The sequence below is a fragment of the Chiloscyllium plagiosum genome, chromosome 6, assembly GCF_004010195.1.
Source record: "Chiloscyllium plagiosum isolate BGI_BamShark_2017 chromosome 6, ASM401019v2, whole genome shotgun sequence".
Taxonomy (NCBI): domain Eukaryota; kingdom Metazoa; phylum Chordata; class Chondrichthyes; order Orectolobiformes; family Hemiscylliidae; genus Chiloscyllium; species Chiloscyllium plagiosum.
In genome coordinates, this window is record NC_057715.1 from 36,885,730 (window position 1) to 36,904,705 (window position 18,976).

Sequence of the window (18,976 nt, forward strand, 5' to 3'; positions counted from 1 at the left end):
CAGATATCCCAACCCAATCTAGTCCCACCTACCAGCACCCGGCCCATATCCCTCCAAACCCTTCCTATTCATATCCCATCCAAATGCCTCTTAAGTGTTGCAATTGTACCAGCCTCCACCACGTTCTCTGGTAGCTCATTCCATACACGTACCACCCTCTGCGTGAAAAAGATGCCCCTTAGGTTTCTTTTATATCCTTCCCCTTTCACCCTAAGCCTATGCCGTCTTGTTCTGGACTCCCCAACCCCAGGGAAAAGACTTTGTCTATTTTTCCTATCCATGCCCCTCATAATTTTGTAAACCTCTATAAGGTCACCCCCCAGTCTCCGACGCTCCAGGGAAAACAGCCCCAGCCTATTCAGCCATTTCCTGTAGCTCAGATCCTCCAACCATAGCAACATCCTTGTAAATCTTTTCTGAATCCTTTCATGTTTCACAACATCTTTCCGATAGGAAGGAGACCAAAATTGCGTGCAGTATTCCAACAGTGGCCTGACCAATGTCCTGTACAGCCGCAACATGACCTCCCAACTCCTGTATTCAATATTCTGACCAATAAAGGAAAGTATACCAAATGTCTTCTTCTCTATCCTATCTACCTGCAACTCCACTTTCAAGGAGCTATGAACCTGCACTCCAAGGTCTTCTGTTCAGCAACACTCCCTAGGACCTTACCACTAACTGTATAAGTCCTGCTGAGATTTGCTTTCCCAAAATGCAGCACCTCACATTTATCTGAATAAAACTCCTTCTGCCACTTTCTCAGCCCATTAGCCCATCTGGTCCAGATCCTGTTGTAATCTGAGGTAACCCTCTTCATTGTCCACTACACCTCCAATTTTGGTGTCATCTGCAAACTTACTAACTGTACCTCTTATGCTCGCATCCAAATCATTTACGTGAATGACAAAAAGTAGAGGGCCCAGCACGGATCCTTGTGGCACTCCACTGGTCTCAGGCCTCCAGTCTGAAAAAATATGAGGTATTTGGCAATTCCAGGACTTTTTCAATTATACAAGATTTCAGGATGCTTTATCATGTGAATGTTTGTGTGCAGAAGTTTTGCCATATGCATGGATAAATGGGCAGAACCTTTTTTTTTTCCAGAGGTTTATTTTTCTATTGTAACCATTCAGCTAAATCCATGGCACTACATGTCTTTTGGACTATTCAGATTTTTGGAGGTTACAAACAACCAGATTCTCTTTTTGGTTCAGAAAAGAAATAGACATTTCTGGAGAAGCTCAACAGGTCTGGCAGATCTGTGGAGAGAAAATAGAGTCAACATTTCAGATCCAATGACCCTTCATCAAAACAGACTCTGCTTTCTCTCTGCAGGTGTTGCAGATTTGCTGAGCTTCTCCAGCAGTTTTTGATTTAGTTTCAGATTTCCAGCATCCACAGTTCTTGGTTTTATTATTTGTTTCTTTTCAGGTGATTTTAATGGGCCATGCCCTATACCTCAGAAAAAATCCTTGCATTAGTTCTGACACCAAGTATCAAAGGGGTATAATTATTTTCTTAGCTTGGCAATGGTTCTTATGGATAATGGCTCTTTTTCCTGGATTGAAGATAAACAGCTAAATTCCTACACTGCAGAAGTACTGTAAAATGCACAATATTACATAAATTCTGCACAATGTATTAAATTTGTTCTGAAGTCAATTCGTTAGAGATATTTATTTGAGAACTTCAGTTTCTAGCATTATTGAAGTGCCAGGAACCGTTTATTTTGGTAAAAGATCCTTGTAATGACTGTGGAATATAGATTTAACTAGCCTGTTGGAAATCATGTGATTTAAGATTTGTGCTGAAAATTGGTTGCTTGATCCACTTTCGGAAAAATCACCTGAATGTTTTAGGACTTGATTTTATGGCTGTCCTGTTGGAAAAATGTTTGCAGTTTTGGAGTTTCTGATTTGGCTTAGTGTGGCAAAGTATACTATGAAAAAGTTCCTGAACTCAACATTCCTATTTCTGAAGTACCTTTGGGTGAATTTAGCGTGTAATCTGATTGGTCTTCTGAAAGAGAGTGACTGAATGAACTCCTTTGTGTTATATTTTCCGAGCAAATTGAGTCTGCAAAGACTCCACAGACAACCATTTGTCATTAGTAATTTGACCATATGGTAGGCAACCAGATCTTCAGATTTCAGAGCACCCATTGCCTTTTCTTTTGCCTTCTAGAATGACTACGCCCCAATCAGAAAGTTTTTTTCTTAAAATAATCTCTCCAGAGAGAAATTCAGTTTTCCCCTTACCCTAAATGTTTGTACAGATGTATTGTTTTTCAGCTGTTTGGAGGGGTAAACATTTATATTTACATATTGCAAGTTGTCTGTGTTAATCAACTCTCTATTTTCATGAACAAACAATAACAGAAGGTTTTTTTTTAAAAAGCCTAGCAGGTGTGACAGTATTTCTGAAGAGAAAATATAAGTGACTGTTCAAATCCTGTGATCCTTCTTAGAAACGAACACTAACATGAACAAGCAGAAAGCTTACAGAGGTCTTTGACTCACAAATGAAGTTGATGAATCAGAAAACTATGGAAAATTAAAAGACTTCAGGTAAGGCTTAAAACAGCTATCATTATCAGTTTGAGATCAGATGTCAAACCAGTATGCTTATTCATCTCAAGGAAAGTTCCACATCCACTTTCAAAGAAAGTGTAGCAAGAAATCTGTCAATGTTGTAAGTTAACTCACCTGTAACGAATTAAACAAGTCAACCTTTAAGTATGGTTCCAGTGTTAAAATCAAACCAATCAATTTTAAGTATGTGATGACTTCCTATTTAAACAAACCAATGGAAATGGAGATCGAACCAATGAATGTCTGTTGAGCAGATTCTTAAAAAAAGTTGGTAAAAAGCACTTCTTTCACCAAACTAATTATGAACAGTTGTTTTTGGCAATGATCTTCAGTTTAAGAATTTAAATTACTGACAGTATTCATTACAGCATTTGAAATTATTGCTTGTTAGAATAAGATTTTTGCTTTTGCAAAAAGGATGGATCTAATTCATGGTTCCACCACATATGAACATGATCCCAGAATGACAGTACAGTTTCAATGCTTGCAAGAAACAGGATTTACTCTCGTTGACAAATGTGAGCACTTGTAAGCAATCATTAAACTTTGGGACACATCATTCATATAGTAGGCAGTGCAGCTGACTCATAAAACTAGGGCAATCAAAGGTTTCCCACCACCAGCAATATCATCAAATTTCAAAGATTCATGAATATGGTAGATCAAGTAGAAAAATTATTGACTTAATTTGGGATGGGTAAATGAACCACTATAATTGCTTAGCTAGGACCAAGTATGGGTATTGGTGAGAAAATCAGCACATTTCATTTGAGAGGTTAAGATAAATATTTCACTAGACATTTCGCTATGACCCAGAAACAGCACAGACACATCAACAACATGAGGAAGAATGCATTTTTTCATGTACGCAAAGATGGAATCTGTAGACTAACATATATCAATTCCAGGTTGTTATGAAATGGGGGAAACCCCTCTGCTAATCAAAACCTGATACACAAAGAAGCTCACCTCGCTGTAATCTGTTAAATTTTGAGACAAAAAAACTATATCCCAGATTTCACTATTTAAAGTAAAGATTAACAATTTTATTCTTTAAGTCCAACAGAGGACATTAGAACCACTATTTTCAACTCCTTTCTTTTAAACCTATCTTTTACCTCCCACAATACAACACTTGTTCAATAAAAAAAAATAAGATTTACAAAAAATAAAATCATGTTTCAAAACCAGTCAGCTTTGTCAATTCTTCTTTGTAGATTTTCCTCTGTAGATTTTTTGAGGGCAGTTTCAGTGTTCTGCTGCATACATTCCTTATGGACAGGTACCTTTCAGAGAACTATTTGACCAGAAGTCTATATTTGTTGGTTTTCTTGGCAGTTCTCCAACTAACTGTTAAAAATGTCCAGTTTTTATACCCCAAAACTTGGGATTATTTCATTGGTTTGATGTCATAAAAATACTAATTTCAAATTCGATTGGATTTTGGTATCTGGGGTATAATTTAAACTGGGGAGAAAGTGAGGACTGCAGATGCTGGAGATCAGGCTGAAAATGTGTTGCTGGAAAAGGCAGCATCCAAGGAACAGGAGAATCGACATTTCGGGCATAAGCCCTTCTTCAGGAATAAGGAAAGTGTGTCCAGCAGGCTAAGATAAAAGGTAGGGAGGAGGGACTTGGGGGAGGGGCGTTGGAGATGCGATAGGTGGAAGGAGGTCAAGGTTAGGGGGGAGTTAAAGTGTTGGGCTATGGGTGGTTGGGTTGGTTGGTCCGGGTGTCCCAGAGGTGTTCTCTGAAACGTTCCGCAAGTAGGCGGCCTGTCTCCCCAATATAGAGGAGGCCACATCAGGTGCAGCAGATGCAATAAATGATGTGTGTGGAGGTGCAGGTGAATTTGTGGCGGATATGGAAGGATCCCTTGGGGCCTTGGAGGGAAGTAAGGGAGGAGGTGTGGGCGCAAGGTTTGCATTTCTTGCAGTTGTAGGGGAAGGTGCCGGGAGTGGAGGTTGGGTTGGTGGGGGGTGTGGACCTGACAAGGGAGTATTTAAACTGGCCAAATTTGAATTTGTTTTGGTTCCATGGCAATGCAACACCTGATAATTGTTTCAACCAAGTGTTACGTTTTTAAAATGTTCAGGACACTCTGTAATTTCAGTCAGTTCTTGCTAGCTTCCTCTCTCTCAAAGGTACAGGACACCTCTACACCTTCATATAACCTCCCCCGAAGAAAAAAATGAACTATCATAATGAAAAGATAGCTTCATTTTTTTCTTTATTCCTGAACCACATTATCATGACATAAATATGACATTAATCTAAGTTCATATTAACTTCTTCACGCATATTTTTATAAAACATTGAATAAATACCAATCTTATCTATACTTTATCAGTTAAATCCACAATAATGCATCTGTAATTACATTCTTATGATATATAAAGTAAAAGTCTGTAAGATAAGATTCCAATGAAATATTCTCATTCTTGTCTTTAAAGTGTTCTAAGAATGTAAGAGGATTGTGATCCATGCACCACAACTGTCTCTAACACATTGTTCATGACATACACATTAAAATGTTGTAAGGTCAGTACCAAACCCAATAGTTCTTTTTCAATTATGGAATATTTCCTCTCGAGGATGTTGAGTTTCTTTGAAAAGTAACCAATTGGCAGTTCAATTACATCATCATCTTCCTGTAGCAGTACAGCTCCAATTCATATGTCACTGGCATCGATGGCAACTTTAAAAGTTTTTGAAAAGTTTTGTGTAGATAAAACTGGTGCAGTGATTAATATTGCTTTCAAATGGTCAAATGCCTCCTGGCATTGCTCTGTCCACTGAAACTTTGTGCTCTTCAGCAAATCAGTTTATGGTGCCACTGCATTGTTGAAGTTTGGAACAAACTTCCGATAGAATCTGTTTAGTCCCTAGATCGAAGCACCTCTTTCTTCGAGTTTGGTCGATAACCTTCGTCTGGGCCTTCTGTGGGGTCAACCTTCCATGACTGATGTTATGTCCCAAGAACATTCCTTTCACAAATTCAGTTTTGTTGAATTTATTACCAGTTTTGCTTCATGTAGTCATTCAAAGAGCTCTGCCAACTGTACCAAGTGATCTTTCCAGGACTTGCTAAAGATCACGACATCGTCCAAATAGAACACTTTGTTAACCCAGCCACAACTCTGTTCATGAGTCTTTGTAATATGGTGGGTGCATTCTTCATTCCAAAGGAGATCACTTTGAATTGACATAGTCCATCTGGGAGAAAGTGAGGACTGCAGATGCTGGAGATCAGAGCTGAAAATGTGTTGCTGGAAAAGCGCAGCAGGTCAGGCAGCATCCAAGGAGCAGGAGAATCGATGTTTCGGGCATGAGACCTTCTTCAGGAAAGGAATCCTGAAGAAGGGCTCATGCCCGAAACGTTGATTCTTCTGCTCTTAGGATGGTGCCTGACCTGCTGCGTTTTTCCAGCAACACATTTTCAGCATAGTCCATCTGGGGTTACAAACACAATTTCTTTGGCTGATTCTTTTAAAGGTACCTGTCAGTATCCACCCAGTAAGTCCAACTTGGTGATGTAACTGGCTTGTTCAACTTTCTCGATACAGTCCTCCAAACTCAGTATTGGATACGAGTCCAGTTTTGTAACAGTGTTGACCTTGTGGTAATCCATGCAAAATTGTTGAATCCTGTCTGGTTTGGGAACTAAGATGATCGATGAATTCCACTCGCTCTGGCTTGATTCATTGATATCTTTACTGAGCATTGCCTCCACCTCATTCTGGAATTGTTTGGCTTTGAAAGGATTATGCTGATAAGGGTGTTGTTTTATCGGAGCAGTATTCCCTATGTCTCCTTCATGTACAATAGCATTAGTCTTCCCCATCTGATTACTATATATGTCCTTGTACTGCAGTAACAAACCTTTCAATTGTGTTCTATGCTACTGAGACAGATAGTTTACTAACCTATCCCACTCCTCAAAGACTTCTAATTTTTTAACATATTTTGAGGCACATCAAAATCCACAATATCTGGATTTGATTCCTCAGTTTGTGGGGCAGTAACTGACACCTGTTTCTGCAGTTCTTTGTCTCTAGTATGATATGGTTTCAACATGTTCACATGACATATCCAATACAGATTCTTTATCTATCTTGCATCTTTACTAGATAGTTCACTGACTCAACTTTTTTCTCAGTCTGATAGGGACCACTAAACCTGGCTTTGAAGGGATGTCCTATCACTACTACCACTACTAGCGTGTCATCCCCTCGGGAAAATGTCCGAGTCTCAGAGTTTTTAATCTGCCACCTGCTTCTTTCTATGCTGTGCCCACTGTAGGCGTTGTTTAGCTAACTCACTGACTTGATTTAGTCTCTACCTCACCTCCGATACATACTCTAAGTGTGAGATCTCCGACTTTGGTCCTGTCAATTTCTCTTTGATTAATTTCAACGGGCCTTTCACCTCATGCCAGAATATTAACTCGAATGAAGTGAACTGAATAGATTCATTTAGGGCATCTCTAACAGCAAACAATACAAATGGAATACCTTTATCCCAATCATTTGGGTAATCCTGACAGTATGCTCTCAACATTGTCTTCAAGGTCTGATGCCACCTGTCTAAAGCTCCCTGGGGAACAGGATGGTGTGCACTTGATTTAAATTGCTGTATGCTTAAGCTATTCATGACCTCCTTAAACAGCCTAGCAGTAAATTTAGACCCTTGATCTGACTGAATCTCTGGGTAGCCCGTACTGTGTGAAGAAAGCTACTAACTCGTCTACCACCCTTTTTGCCTTAATACTCCATTATGGAATTGCCTCCGGACATCTGGTTGACACATCCATTATTGTCAACAATTATGCTTGTTCCCACTTTTAGTTCTCAGGATGGGACCTACACAATCAATTATAACCCACATGAAATGTTCTTCAAATGCAGGATTTGGCAACAAAGGTGCTGGTTTTATGACAACCTGTGGCTTACCCACCATTTAGCATTTATGGCACATACAGCAAAAGCTAACCACATCCTTGTGCTTTCCAGGCCAATAAAGATGTTTTTGTATCTTAGTCTGAGTCATTCGTACATCTAGGTGACCTCCTACAGGTAACTCATGTGTTACCTGTAACGCTTGCTGTCTGTATGCTACCAGCAACATAATCTGGTGCACTTCGGCCCATTTCTCCTCTGCACTAACCTGCTGTGGTCTCTATTTCCACCTTAGGATTCTATCTTTCAGATAATAACCCTCACGAATATTCTCTTTCTCCTTTTCGGAGTACGTATCCATATATTTACCTTTTATTGCCTTGTCTTTCGGTTGCAAGTCCCTTAGCCTTTCAGAACTAAACACTGCAGCCTAACCCTCTGCCTGTTCAGGATTTTTCTGCACCATTACGTCAAACAAGGTGTCTGTTAACTGAACCTTAACTCTTTCATCTTTCTCTTTTAATCTCTATCCTGTCGTAACTAAGTCGCAACTTTTCAAGTACAAATTTTCTCTATTTTTGCTCAGCTAAAGACCTTCTCCCTCTCTCTCTGTTTCCTCTCTGTCCCTTTGTTTATCTTCTAAAACCATTTTCTACAATTGCAATTTAAGTTTTTCTAACTCTAGTGCACTTGTCCGTTTATCTGACACACCTAAATGTTTGAGTAATTCCCTTGCAATTTCAGCTTTGCGTTTGTGCTTGGTTAAACCCAAACCTAACCTCTTTGCTAATTCGAAGTGTATGGTCTTTTCTTTACTTTCTAAACTTTCTTGGCAAATTTGGGAATCATCTTCAAATCCCAGAAACTCTTTAGCAATTTTAAGAGCCATTTCTCTCACTTTTAACTTAACCAACCACAAGTCACCAAAATTAAACAGATTGTCTCACCAATGCTTTATTTAAAAATCTCGGACACCAACTGGCAAGTGTTTAAATCTGCTGGGCTTCCTTTGTTCCCCAAATCCATTCAAATCTGTCCAAATATCAGACTGGATCTGTCTAAACCTATTCAAATCATGTACGCAAAGATGGAAGCTGTAGACTAATATATTGACCATTCCAGATCGATGAATAAAATAGAGCAAATAAATGTAATAATTTAGAGCGAAAAAAATCACAGTAACACAGGCTGGGAAGAAATTTTCAGGAGATGACTTTGGTCCAAAGTTTGCCATTGAAATAGGCTACAAACCAATGTTACAATAATGTCATAATTATTGAATAAATTAATAATTATTTAATAAGTACCAAAAAGCTGGAAAAAGATGCCATTGCAAGATAAGGATTTTGCATAAGATTAATGAAGTTCAATGTCAAAACTAAGTATGTCCAGGAAATGCATCAAATAACAACTGACACATTGTTGTGTCTTTTCTGTTGAAAAACTTGTGAAATAAGCTAGAAGTTTTATTGAAGAGTGAAGTCCTGAACTCCATTAAATACAATTTAGTGGAGGCAGTGGTGTCATGGTAATGTCACTGGAGTAATAATTCACAGGTTCAGCTCTATCCCTTTGGGACATCAGCACAAAGTCTGTCACAGTTACTGGTAAATTTTATTAATTGGATTTAAATTCTGGAATGAAAAGATACTCTTATTAATCGTGACCATGAAACTATCAATTTTTATCAAAGCCCATGTCATTCACTAATGTCTTTTTGAGGAAGGAAATCTGCTACCTTTTCATTTGTGGCTTGCATGTGACTCCAGACCAATAGCAAAGTTAGTTTTTAAATGGCCCTTTGTACTGGCACAGTAAGCCACAAAGTTGAAGGGAAATTAGGGGTGAAAGCAAATGCTAGAGTTATCATTGTCTGCATTTTTTTTTCATATTCATGGTAAATGGCATTGCTTGCTGTGCCCGCATTTCTTAGCCATCCCTATAGATGTTCTTGAGAAAGTGTTAATGAGCTGCCACCTTGAACATAAAGGTCCATTTACTATAGGTAGATCTACAATGTTGTTACGGAGGGGTTCCAGAATTTTGACATAAAGAGACTGAAGGAACAATGATTTTTTTCCAAGTCAAGACTGTTAGTGACTTGGGGGGGAATTTACAGGTGGTTGTATTTCCATGCGTCTGTCTTGTCCTTTTTAGATGGTAGTTGTAAGTTGTAATTACAGTAAGGTGTTTAATGAGGTTCCACATGGCAGGTTATTGCACAAAATAGAGTTTCGGGATTGAAGGCGATTTAGTGGTTTGGATCAGAAATTGGCCAGCTGAAAGATGACAGAGGGTGGAGGTTGATGGGAAATGTTCACCCTGGAGCTCAGTTCCCAGTGGTGTGCCGCAAGGATCTGTTTTGGGGCCACTGCTGTTTGTCATATTTATAAATGATCTGGATATGGGCACAGAAGGATGGGTCAGTACCTTTGCGGATGACACTAAGGTCGGCAGAGTTATGTATAGTGCCGAAGGAATGTGTGGGTTACGGAGGGACATAGATAAGATGCAGAGCTGGGCTGAAAAGTGGCAAATAGCGTTTAATGTAGAGAAGTGTGAGGTAGTTTACTTCAGAAGAAATAACAGGAATGTAGAGTACTGAGCTAATGGTAAAATTCTTGGCAGCATAGATGAATTGAGAGATCTCGGTGTCCTGATACATAAATCCCTGAAAGTAGCCACTAAGTTGATAGGATTGTTAAGAAGACATATGGTGTGTTGGTATTTATTGGTAGGGGGATTGAGCTTAGGACCACAGGGTCATGCTTCAGCTGTACAAGATACTGGTAAGACAGCTTCTGGAATATTGCGTACAGTTCTTGTCACTATATTATTGGAAGGATGTGGAAGCTTTGGAAAGGGTTCAGAGGAGATTTACTAGGATGTTGCCTGGTATAGAAGGAAGGTATTGTGAGGAAAGGGTGAGGGAACTGAGGCTGTTTTCATTGAAGAGAGGAAGGTTGAGAGGTGACTTAATTGAGATGCATAACATAATCAGAGGGTTAGATATGGTGGACAGTGAGAGCCTTTTTCTGTGGATGCTGAAGGCTAACATGAGGGGACACAGCTTTAAATTGAGGGATGATAGATTTAGGACAGATATCAAGGGTAGTTTCTTTACTCATTAGTAGGGGCATGGAACGGCCTGCCTGCAACAGTAGTAGACTCGCCAACATTAAGGGCATTTAAATGGGCATTGGACATACACATGGATAATAATGGAACAATGTAGGTTAGATAAGCATCAATTTATTTTCACAGGTCAGCACAACATCGAGGGCTGAAGGGCCTGTACTGCGCTGAAACGTTCAATGTTCTGTTGTCATGGGTTTGCCAGGTGCTATCTTAGGAGACATGGTGAATCTCTGCAGTATATTTTGTAAGTAGTACACATGGTTTCTACTGGTTGTTGCTGCTGGGGAGATGATGAACATATCTGGATTTGGTCAAAAGTGTGGTGCATTCCTAATGACATTCCAAATGATATTCCTGATGAAGAGCTTATATTTGAAACATCAATGCTCCTGCCCGGCTGTGCTTTCCTAGCTCCACATTTTTTGACTCTGACCTCCAGCATCTGTAGTCCTCACATTCTCCATATCTGGATGTGGTGCAAATCTGCTCTGTCCTGGATTTTGTCAAGCTTCTTGAGTATTATTGGAGCAGCAATCATTCAGACAAGGGACAGTACTCTATCACACTTAGGACTTGTGGATTGTGGATAAGTTTTGGTCTGTCTGGAGGTGAGTTACTTGCTGCAGGATTCCTAACCTCTGACCTGATCTTTTAATAACAGTATTTTAATCCCTTTTCAGTCAGTTTCTGGTCAATGATAGCCTCCACGATGTTGATAGTAGAAGAATTAGTGATGGTAATGCCATTAAATGTCAAGGAATAATGGCTGGATTCACTCCTGTTGTAGATGATCCTTCAGTGGTACAAACATTTCATGCCACTTGTCAGTCCAAGCCTGGTTATTGTCCAGGTCATTTGGGCAATAACTGTTTTGGTATCTGAGCAGTCATGCATGTAGCTGAACAATATGCAATCATCAATGAACATTCTCACTTCTGGCATTATGATGAAGGGAAGGTAATTGATGAAGCAACTGATGAATTACCTGCAACAACAAAGAGATCAGAATAAAATTGGAAAGCTCAAAAACTGATAAATGTAGGATGATTGTATGTTATTCATGGAATTAATAGTTTTGAGAAAGGTGGGGAGATGCAACAGACAATATTCGTGCAAGTGTACTTATTAAGAATGTGAGTCATCCAAAAAGAAATAGTTCTACGTTAGATGTCATGTTAAGCCTTACCTAGTAAATAGTTAGAAAAATGTTGAATAAAGGTAAAGTTACCAAATGTCAAGTAGTCCTAACTAATCTTAATCCCACTACCATGGTAAGAGAGGATGAGGCAGCACATCACAAACGATGCTGACCTTAGCTGCTCTATGAAGTCCATTTTAGTGATAGAATGGGTTATTCCTATGGAAGAGGCATGAATCTCACTGTACAGATGGTCAGTCTTTGGCTGTATTCATAGTGCCATCCTCCAGAGCGGCTCATCCTGCAAATAAGTATATATACAGAGGAATGCCGTAAGGGTGCCAGGATGGCTCAGTGGTTAGCACTGCTGCCTCACAGTACCAGGGATCTGGGTTCAATTCCAGCCTCTGGCAACCGTCTCTGTGGTGTTTGCACATTCTTCCCGTGTCTATGTTGGTTTCCTCTGAGTGTTCCAGTTTTCTCTCCCACAGTCCAAAGATGTGCAGGTTAGGTGAATTGGCCATGCTAAATTGCCAGTAGCCCCTGAGTTGTACGGGATAGGTAAACTCGCTATGCAAATACAGGGTTACAGAGGTGTAGGGTAGGGAGGCAAGACTGGGTGGGATGTTCTTCAGAAGGTTGGTGTCGACTCAATGAGCCAACTGGCTTGCTTCCATTCTGTAGGGATTCTATGATTCTGTTAATAAGTTATGAAAAACTATCTTGAATTCTACCTTGAAGTCACTATTGACATATATAATCTGTACAGTTATCACTGAACAGTAATACATGTCATTTCAACATTTTAAAATCGGTTTATGGCATTGGTAAAAATAGCATGCTGATTGCATATTTTTTCTAGTTACTCTGAAGAGGTGTAATGTGACTGTTTTGTGAGTCACTGGGATGGTTTTGATGATATTGCCCAACAATACTGCCAAATACAGAAATTTTGATGTAAATCATGGATCCAACAACAGATGAGTAATAGTGGAGAGTGTGTAGGGTTTTGCACCTTCTTGATTTCAGGTAATTGAATCAGTCACTGAGTACCCTTGTGGCAAGACCAATGCCTGACAGTTGGTGAATATCAGTGTTAGCAGGATGAGGCCCAAAGTTGGACAATTAATTATTTGTTGGTTATTTGAGAAACCTCTAACCCTCTTGCTGCTTAAGCTTAATTAGTACAGAGAGTCTCCTTTCTAAGTAAATGCCTGTTCTTTCCAAACTCACTACTGGCCACCCATTGGTACATTTGCTCTCTGATGTGACAGTTGTGTCTATTAATATGCAATCAATCCCAGATCCATTTACCACCCAAAAGATTTAGTTCAGAACCCTGCTTGCAATGCCTGTGCTTGATATTGGCACTAACCATGTAGATCAGCACTATGTTTATCGACATTAAAGCTCCTCTGATAGATATAGGCACATTTCCACATTATTCCTGAAGAAGGGCTTATTCCCGAAATGTCAATTCTCCTGTTCCTTGGATGCTGCCTGACCCTCTGCGCTTTTCCAGCAACACATTTTCAGCACATTTCCACATTAATCTGATTGTAGCAATCTTTCTCACAGAAGGTTCTAACATTAGTACAAATCGTTGTACTATACATGAATTTACAAACAGTTGCCTAAAGCCTTTGTCTAAATCATTAATATACATCGTGAAAAGAGTAATGGTTCTAATGCTGATAACTTATATGACTCTACTTGTAACTGATCTCCTCACAGAACAAATATCATTAATAACAGCCTTCTGTCTATGGTAATGCAATTCATTATTTATCTAACCAAGATCTTCTCTCCAATCCTGTAGGACTCTATCATATATATTTGTCTATTATTAGAACCTTGTCACAAGCGTTTTTGAAAATTCAAGTGTAAATTTTCAATCACTGCCTTATCTACTAATCTATCGACGTACTCAAAACTTGAACCGAGTTGTTGAGATATTACTTTAGTTTGCAGAAATTATATTAAGAGACTTCAATAACTTTATTATTCAAGTTATCATACTTAGTATCTTTAATGATCCTTCAAACAACTTCTCCACAGCCATTGTGAAATTAAAGAGCTTGTAATATCCTGATACTGGACATTTAAAATATTGATGTTATTGCAATAATATCTCTTCTTCAATTCTGGGTAGATTGCCTGATAAACATACTACCAGTGCAAACTCTACTGATAACCTTGTATCTATGAGATGTACCGAGTTAGCTTTTCCTCACAGATGAGGTAGTGGGATGCTAGAATTTCTCTTTGAGCTAAAGATTGAAAAGAGAAATCACCATGTGACCCTCATTTCTGTCATTTTTTAATGATCCTAAGAGAATACTATCTAATTTCTCTCACCCTTTTTATGGATGGCTTGTGAGGTTGGACCCCTGGCAAAAATGGCAGAGGAAGACATTGGATGGGGAGATGGACATCTTCCCATAGTCATGCAGACAATGTGACCAACAGAATGAAATTTGCAGTTCAAACATTGACTGGAAGCCCAATTCAACTATATAAGTTAAATTAAAAGCCACAGCATACCTCTGAAGCATTTAGTACACTTTGGGAAGGCTGGCTACTGCATAGTTATAACTCACTGGGGTAGCATGTTGGAATTAAAACCCGACGATTTCCAGAGACATCATGAATATTTTACAGAAGTGCACGGAATTCTTCAATGTTATTTTCTTTTAGACCGGGGTGACAGAAAGCACAGACCAGGTTTCTGTGCCTAACATGATTATTATTTATTACAAGTAAATATGTAATAAAAGAAAGGCACTACAAGAAGAATGCATCATCCCTGGATATCTAAAGTTAAGTATCCATCAAATTGGAAGAAAAATATGTAATCTTCCAAAGATTGGTAAGACAGAAACCTGGGTTATTTTAGAAGGTTGGCTTAGAAAAGAGAAATTTGAAACTAAAGATTAATTAGTGCAAAATAAGTATTGTTTTAAAAAAAAACTAAGCATTTCTATGCATATAGAAAAAGAAAACAGAGAAAAAAATGCCTATCAGGATAAGATCTAGAATTTGTTTCGGAAGCAAGGAATAAGTAAAGACTTTGCATAAGTATAGTCTCCATGGCAGAAGATACAAAAGCATCCAAAGAACATCAGAAAATAAATGGAACAAAGGGGCAAAAGAACTTCAAGCAACAACTATCAGTAAGGAAAAGTACAGTGTCTTGGAGTCTAACAAGCCTCCTGCATTTGATGACCTACATTCTAGGGTCTCAAAAGAAATGCCTGCAGAGATAATGGATTCATTGATTGTAATCTTCTAAAATTCTCTAGATTCTGGGAAGGTACCAGCAGATTGGCAAATATAACCACACAATTCAAGAAAGGAATGAAACAAACAAGATTCTATAACATAGTTAGCCTAACATCTTTCAAAGAGAAAATACTGGAATCCAGTATTGTGGATGGAGATAGATTTGACAAAAGGAAACCGTGTTTGACATTTCTTTTTGTGAGGTTTCTTTTGAGGATGTAATAAGTGGTGTGCATAAGATATGGGGAGGTATATTAGCATAGATAGTGGATTGGCTGACCAACATGAAATAGATAAACAGGATAAATGGTAATTTTCAGGTTGGTAAGTTGTAACTAATAGAGTAACACAATAATCAGTGCTGGCCCTCAGCAATTTAGGGGCAGCATGGTAGCTCAGTGGTTAGCACTGTTGCCTCACAGCACCAGGGACTTGGGTTCGATTCCCACCTCAGGCAACCGTCTGTATGGAGTTTGCACATTCTCCCCGTGTCTGCGTGGATTTCCTCTGGGTGCTCCGGCTTCCTCCCACAACCCAAAGACATGCAGGTGAGGTGAATTGGCCATGCTAAATTGCCCACGGTGTTAGGTGCATTAGTCAAGGGTAAATATAGCGTAGGGGAATGGGTCTGGATGGATTACTCTTCAGAGGGTTGTAGGGGATCTAATCTAATCTGTGTTAATGACATAGATAAAGAAAGTAATAATGTTGTAGTCAAATTTGTTTTAAAAAATACTAAGTAGGAAAGCAAGTTGTGTAGAGTCCACAAAGAGTTTGTAATGAACTATAAATAAGTTATATTCATTGTCAAAGATTTGTCAGATGGGTATTACATGGAAAAATACCCACTTTGGAAGAAAAATAGAATTGTACAATTTTTCAAAGGGTCATGGCTGTTCTGTGCAACAATCATAAGATGTCAGCATACCAGTTATTAAATAGACAAATGTAATGTTTGCCTTTATTTCTGGGGAATGAAACATAAAATTAAAGAAGTTTTGCTGGAACTGTGCAGAGCCTTCCTAAGAATACACCAGGGCTACTGCCTACAGCTTTGGTCTCCTTATTTAAAGATGGATGTAGAACATTAGAGGTAGTACAGAGAAGGTTCACAAGCTTGATCCATAGGCTGACTGGATTACCTGATTTGTTCAAGGTTTGATCAATTTGAACTTATTGAGGTTTAGAAAATTAAGATACGATTTGAGTGAAACATGCAAGATTCTTTCAACCTTACTACTGTAGATGCCGGGACAGTCCATAACTAGGGAGAAATTTATTCTCTGAGAGTCATTAGTCATTGGAATTCTGTTCCCCAGAGGAGAGTGGAAGCTGTGTGACTGAATCCACTGTTGGAATCAGGTGATGAGTGGAGAAAAGATTATACAGTCTTTCCACTCATTTTGTTGTAGCAGTGGCTTTTGAATTTAACAATGCTGTATTTGCAGATTCAACATACTTCACTTTGTGTCAGGCAGATTTTCTTAAGTTAAATGCATAAGGAGTTAGTTTATTATGCTGAATTTAGGGAAGGTAAAAATACATTCTAACATTCTGCAACTATGTGCACACATTAATTAAATGTTCAAAACAAAAGTACAAATAAATATTACAGAATAAAGATAGTTAATTAACCTTGACAAAGTTATCTTTCAAAATAATCAAACAAATCAAGATTTCACTGTTCCTGAAGGGTTGGTTCTCAGTTAGGGAATTCATTTTAATGTTGTAGTTAGTATGTCTTTTTTACTTCTAGGAACACTGCTGCAGAAATACAAAGGATTTCCTTCAGTCAAAATTCCTTTTCTGTGAACAGGAATGAAGACACAACTTCAAACCTCAGTGAACAAGGCCCAAAACTTAGATGGGAGATTGGATGGAGAAGAGGGGGCTGCCTTTCCTTCCTGCTATGGTGCATCCTGCTCTTCTGCTAACACACACCACAGAAAAGCACATATAGCTAATATCATGTGACTTCACTCCAGCTTGAAAGTAGAAGTTAAACATTGGTTCCGAAAGGAAATGGGTTAATGAGCTTATTAAAGAGTAGATATATGGAATAGCTGATTTTCCAGCTTCTCTAATACATAACATAACCATTAGCCAAAGACTATGCATCTTTGGCCAGACTGTTTGGATTCACTTGGGCTCGAGCATGTTCTCCTGCTTTTATTGATTATTAAGTCTATTTCCAAACCCTTTACACTAGCATAGGAAGGAAAATTGGTTCTACCCTAAACAGAAACCAGTAATGGTTGGTACTAATAGTGGTACCTGGGTACCACTATTAGAACAATTAGTTCATAAACAGCACAACTTCCTTTAGCTATTGGTTAGGTTTTTTTTTTAAAGTTCCAGCAATTAAGACCTAAATGTTTTATTACTCCTTTTAATTCCACCATTGCTGATATGGAGAAAGTGATTAATATCTCTGAGAGAACCCATTGTCTATAGGCCAACGTTGAAATCAAGGGGTCTAGTGATAGAATTACTTTCAGCTAATTTAATGCAATTCATTTCTATGGTTGTAACTAACTCTATCTTTCAGCTAAAATTGGCTTTTTAAAATGTTTACTTTGTGAATGTGGTGGTAAAATCAAGAAACAAGTATTTGTAGAACACATCCTCATGATAACATTCAAGGCTGAGATAAACAGAAGATAAATAATTGAGACAAAGATGGTGAGTGCAATTAAGACTGGAATTAGGCCACAGTTAAATCAACTATGATGTTATTATGAGATAGATCAGGCTAGGTAGTAAACATGGGCTACACTTGCTTCTATTTTTATGTGCATATTATCGTATTTGGTCCCACAGTTGGCTGTAATGACGTTGCCTTATGTTTTTGAAATCAGTGACTATGTCAGTTATGTCTAGAATCAAGTCCATGATATTTGTGAAAAGAATTGTGATTAACTGTGACATTCCCCTCTTAATCAGCAGACTTTAGCTTGGTATGTATAAATCTATTGGTTAAGGCAGAGAGTGGGGGTTGTGCACATCAACAATTCCATCACCATGAGGTGAGTGGGTGATCAATGTGAAGAAATTTGGAAACAGTTCAGACAACTTTTGATTTCTGCAATGATCCATATAGAAGCTCTTAATCTGGAAGGGCACATTGTGAATTTGACCCTCTTTCAATTCATGAGCCCACAATTTTCCTTTATTGTACCGGACAAACAATCCTGAGCTCAAGGATTAGCCATGTGCCAGAATTATTCATTTCAACATGGGACTTTGCATCAGAAGTGTCAAAGATGGAAATGTATTGAATAATTAGACTGAATACTTAATTCAAATAGTCTACAAGTAAAGAAAATTCTTGAAATTATGAACCAAGGAAATGGCATCTTCAATGTGATGGAATCAGAATTTAATCAAGATAATGATTTATGGATTTGGGTAGCATTAATTGGTTTCTCTGAAGACACAGGGCAAATCCAGAGGTGATGTTAACTGATTATTATAGAAGTCATGCTTCATCCTGAGCAATATAGTTCTTCAGATCTCGTAGATAAATAAAACAGGCTGAATTTATTTCAGTAATTGATTTATTACAATTAATTGTTGCCTAGACCTGAAGATAACTGAAGTCCTTGTTATTTTTTCCTTGTAATTTCCATAATGTAAGATTTTTATAATAATATTCTAATTTTTAGAACTATATGTTTGAAGTAATATTTTAGAATTTTGCCTCAGCAATTATTATAAATAATCCAGTTTGAATTCTCACCTACTGATTTATATGACTAAACAGTTTATTATTGAGACTTATAACTACAACAACTCAAATTCTATGTCCCATGGGAAGAATGGACTGGCATGATGTCTGCTAGCCTGAAAAGTTACAACATTTTCTTTGCACAGTCAATTTTCACAGTTGAATTGGTTTGTTTATGTGAATTAGTGAAATAATTCTT

General features: G+C 38.3%; 1 long non-coding RNA gene across 2 annotated transcripts in view; it reads left to right on the forward strand.

Moving 5' to 3' along the window:
* The window catches only part of LOC122551128, a 123,987-nt gene extending 105,295 nt beyond the window's left edge, over window positions 1-18,692 (forward strand). Inside the window, exons 3-4 of one of the 2 annotated variants that reach the window (XR_006312023.1) lie at window positions 2,471-2,570; window positions 16,807-18,692. This is a non-coding gene — a long non-coding RNA (uncharacterized LOC122551128). The remainder of the gene's footprint in view (window positions 1-2,470; window positions 2,571-16,806) is intronic. The other variant, XR_006312022.1, reaches the window with a different exon arrangement.
* The last annotated feature ends 284 nt before the right edge of the window (window positions 18,693-18,976 follow it).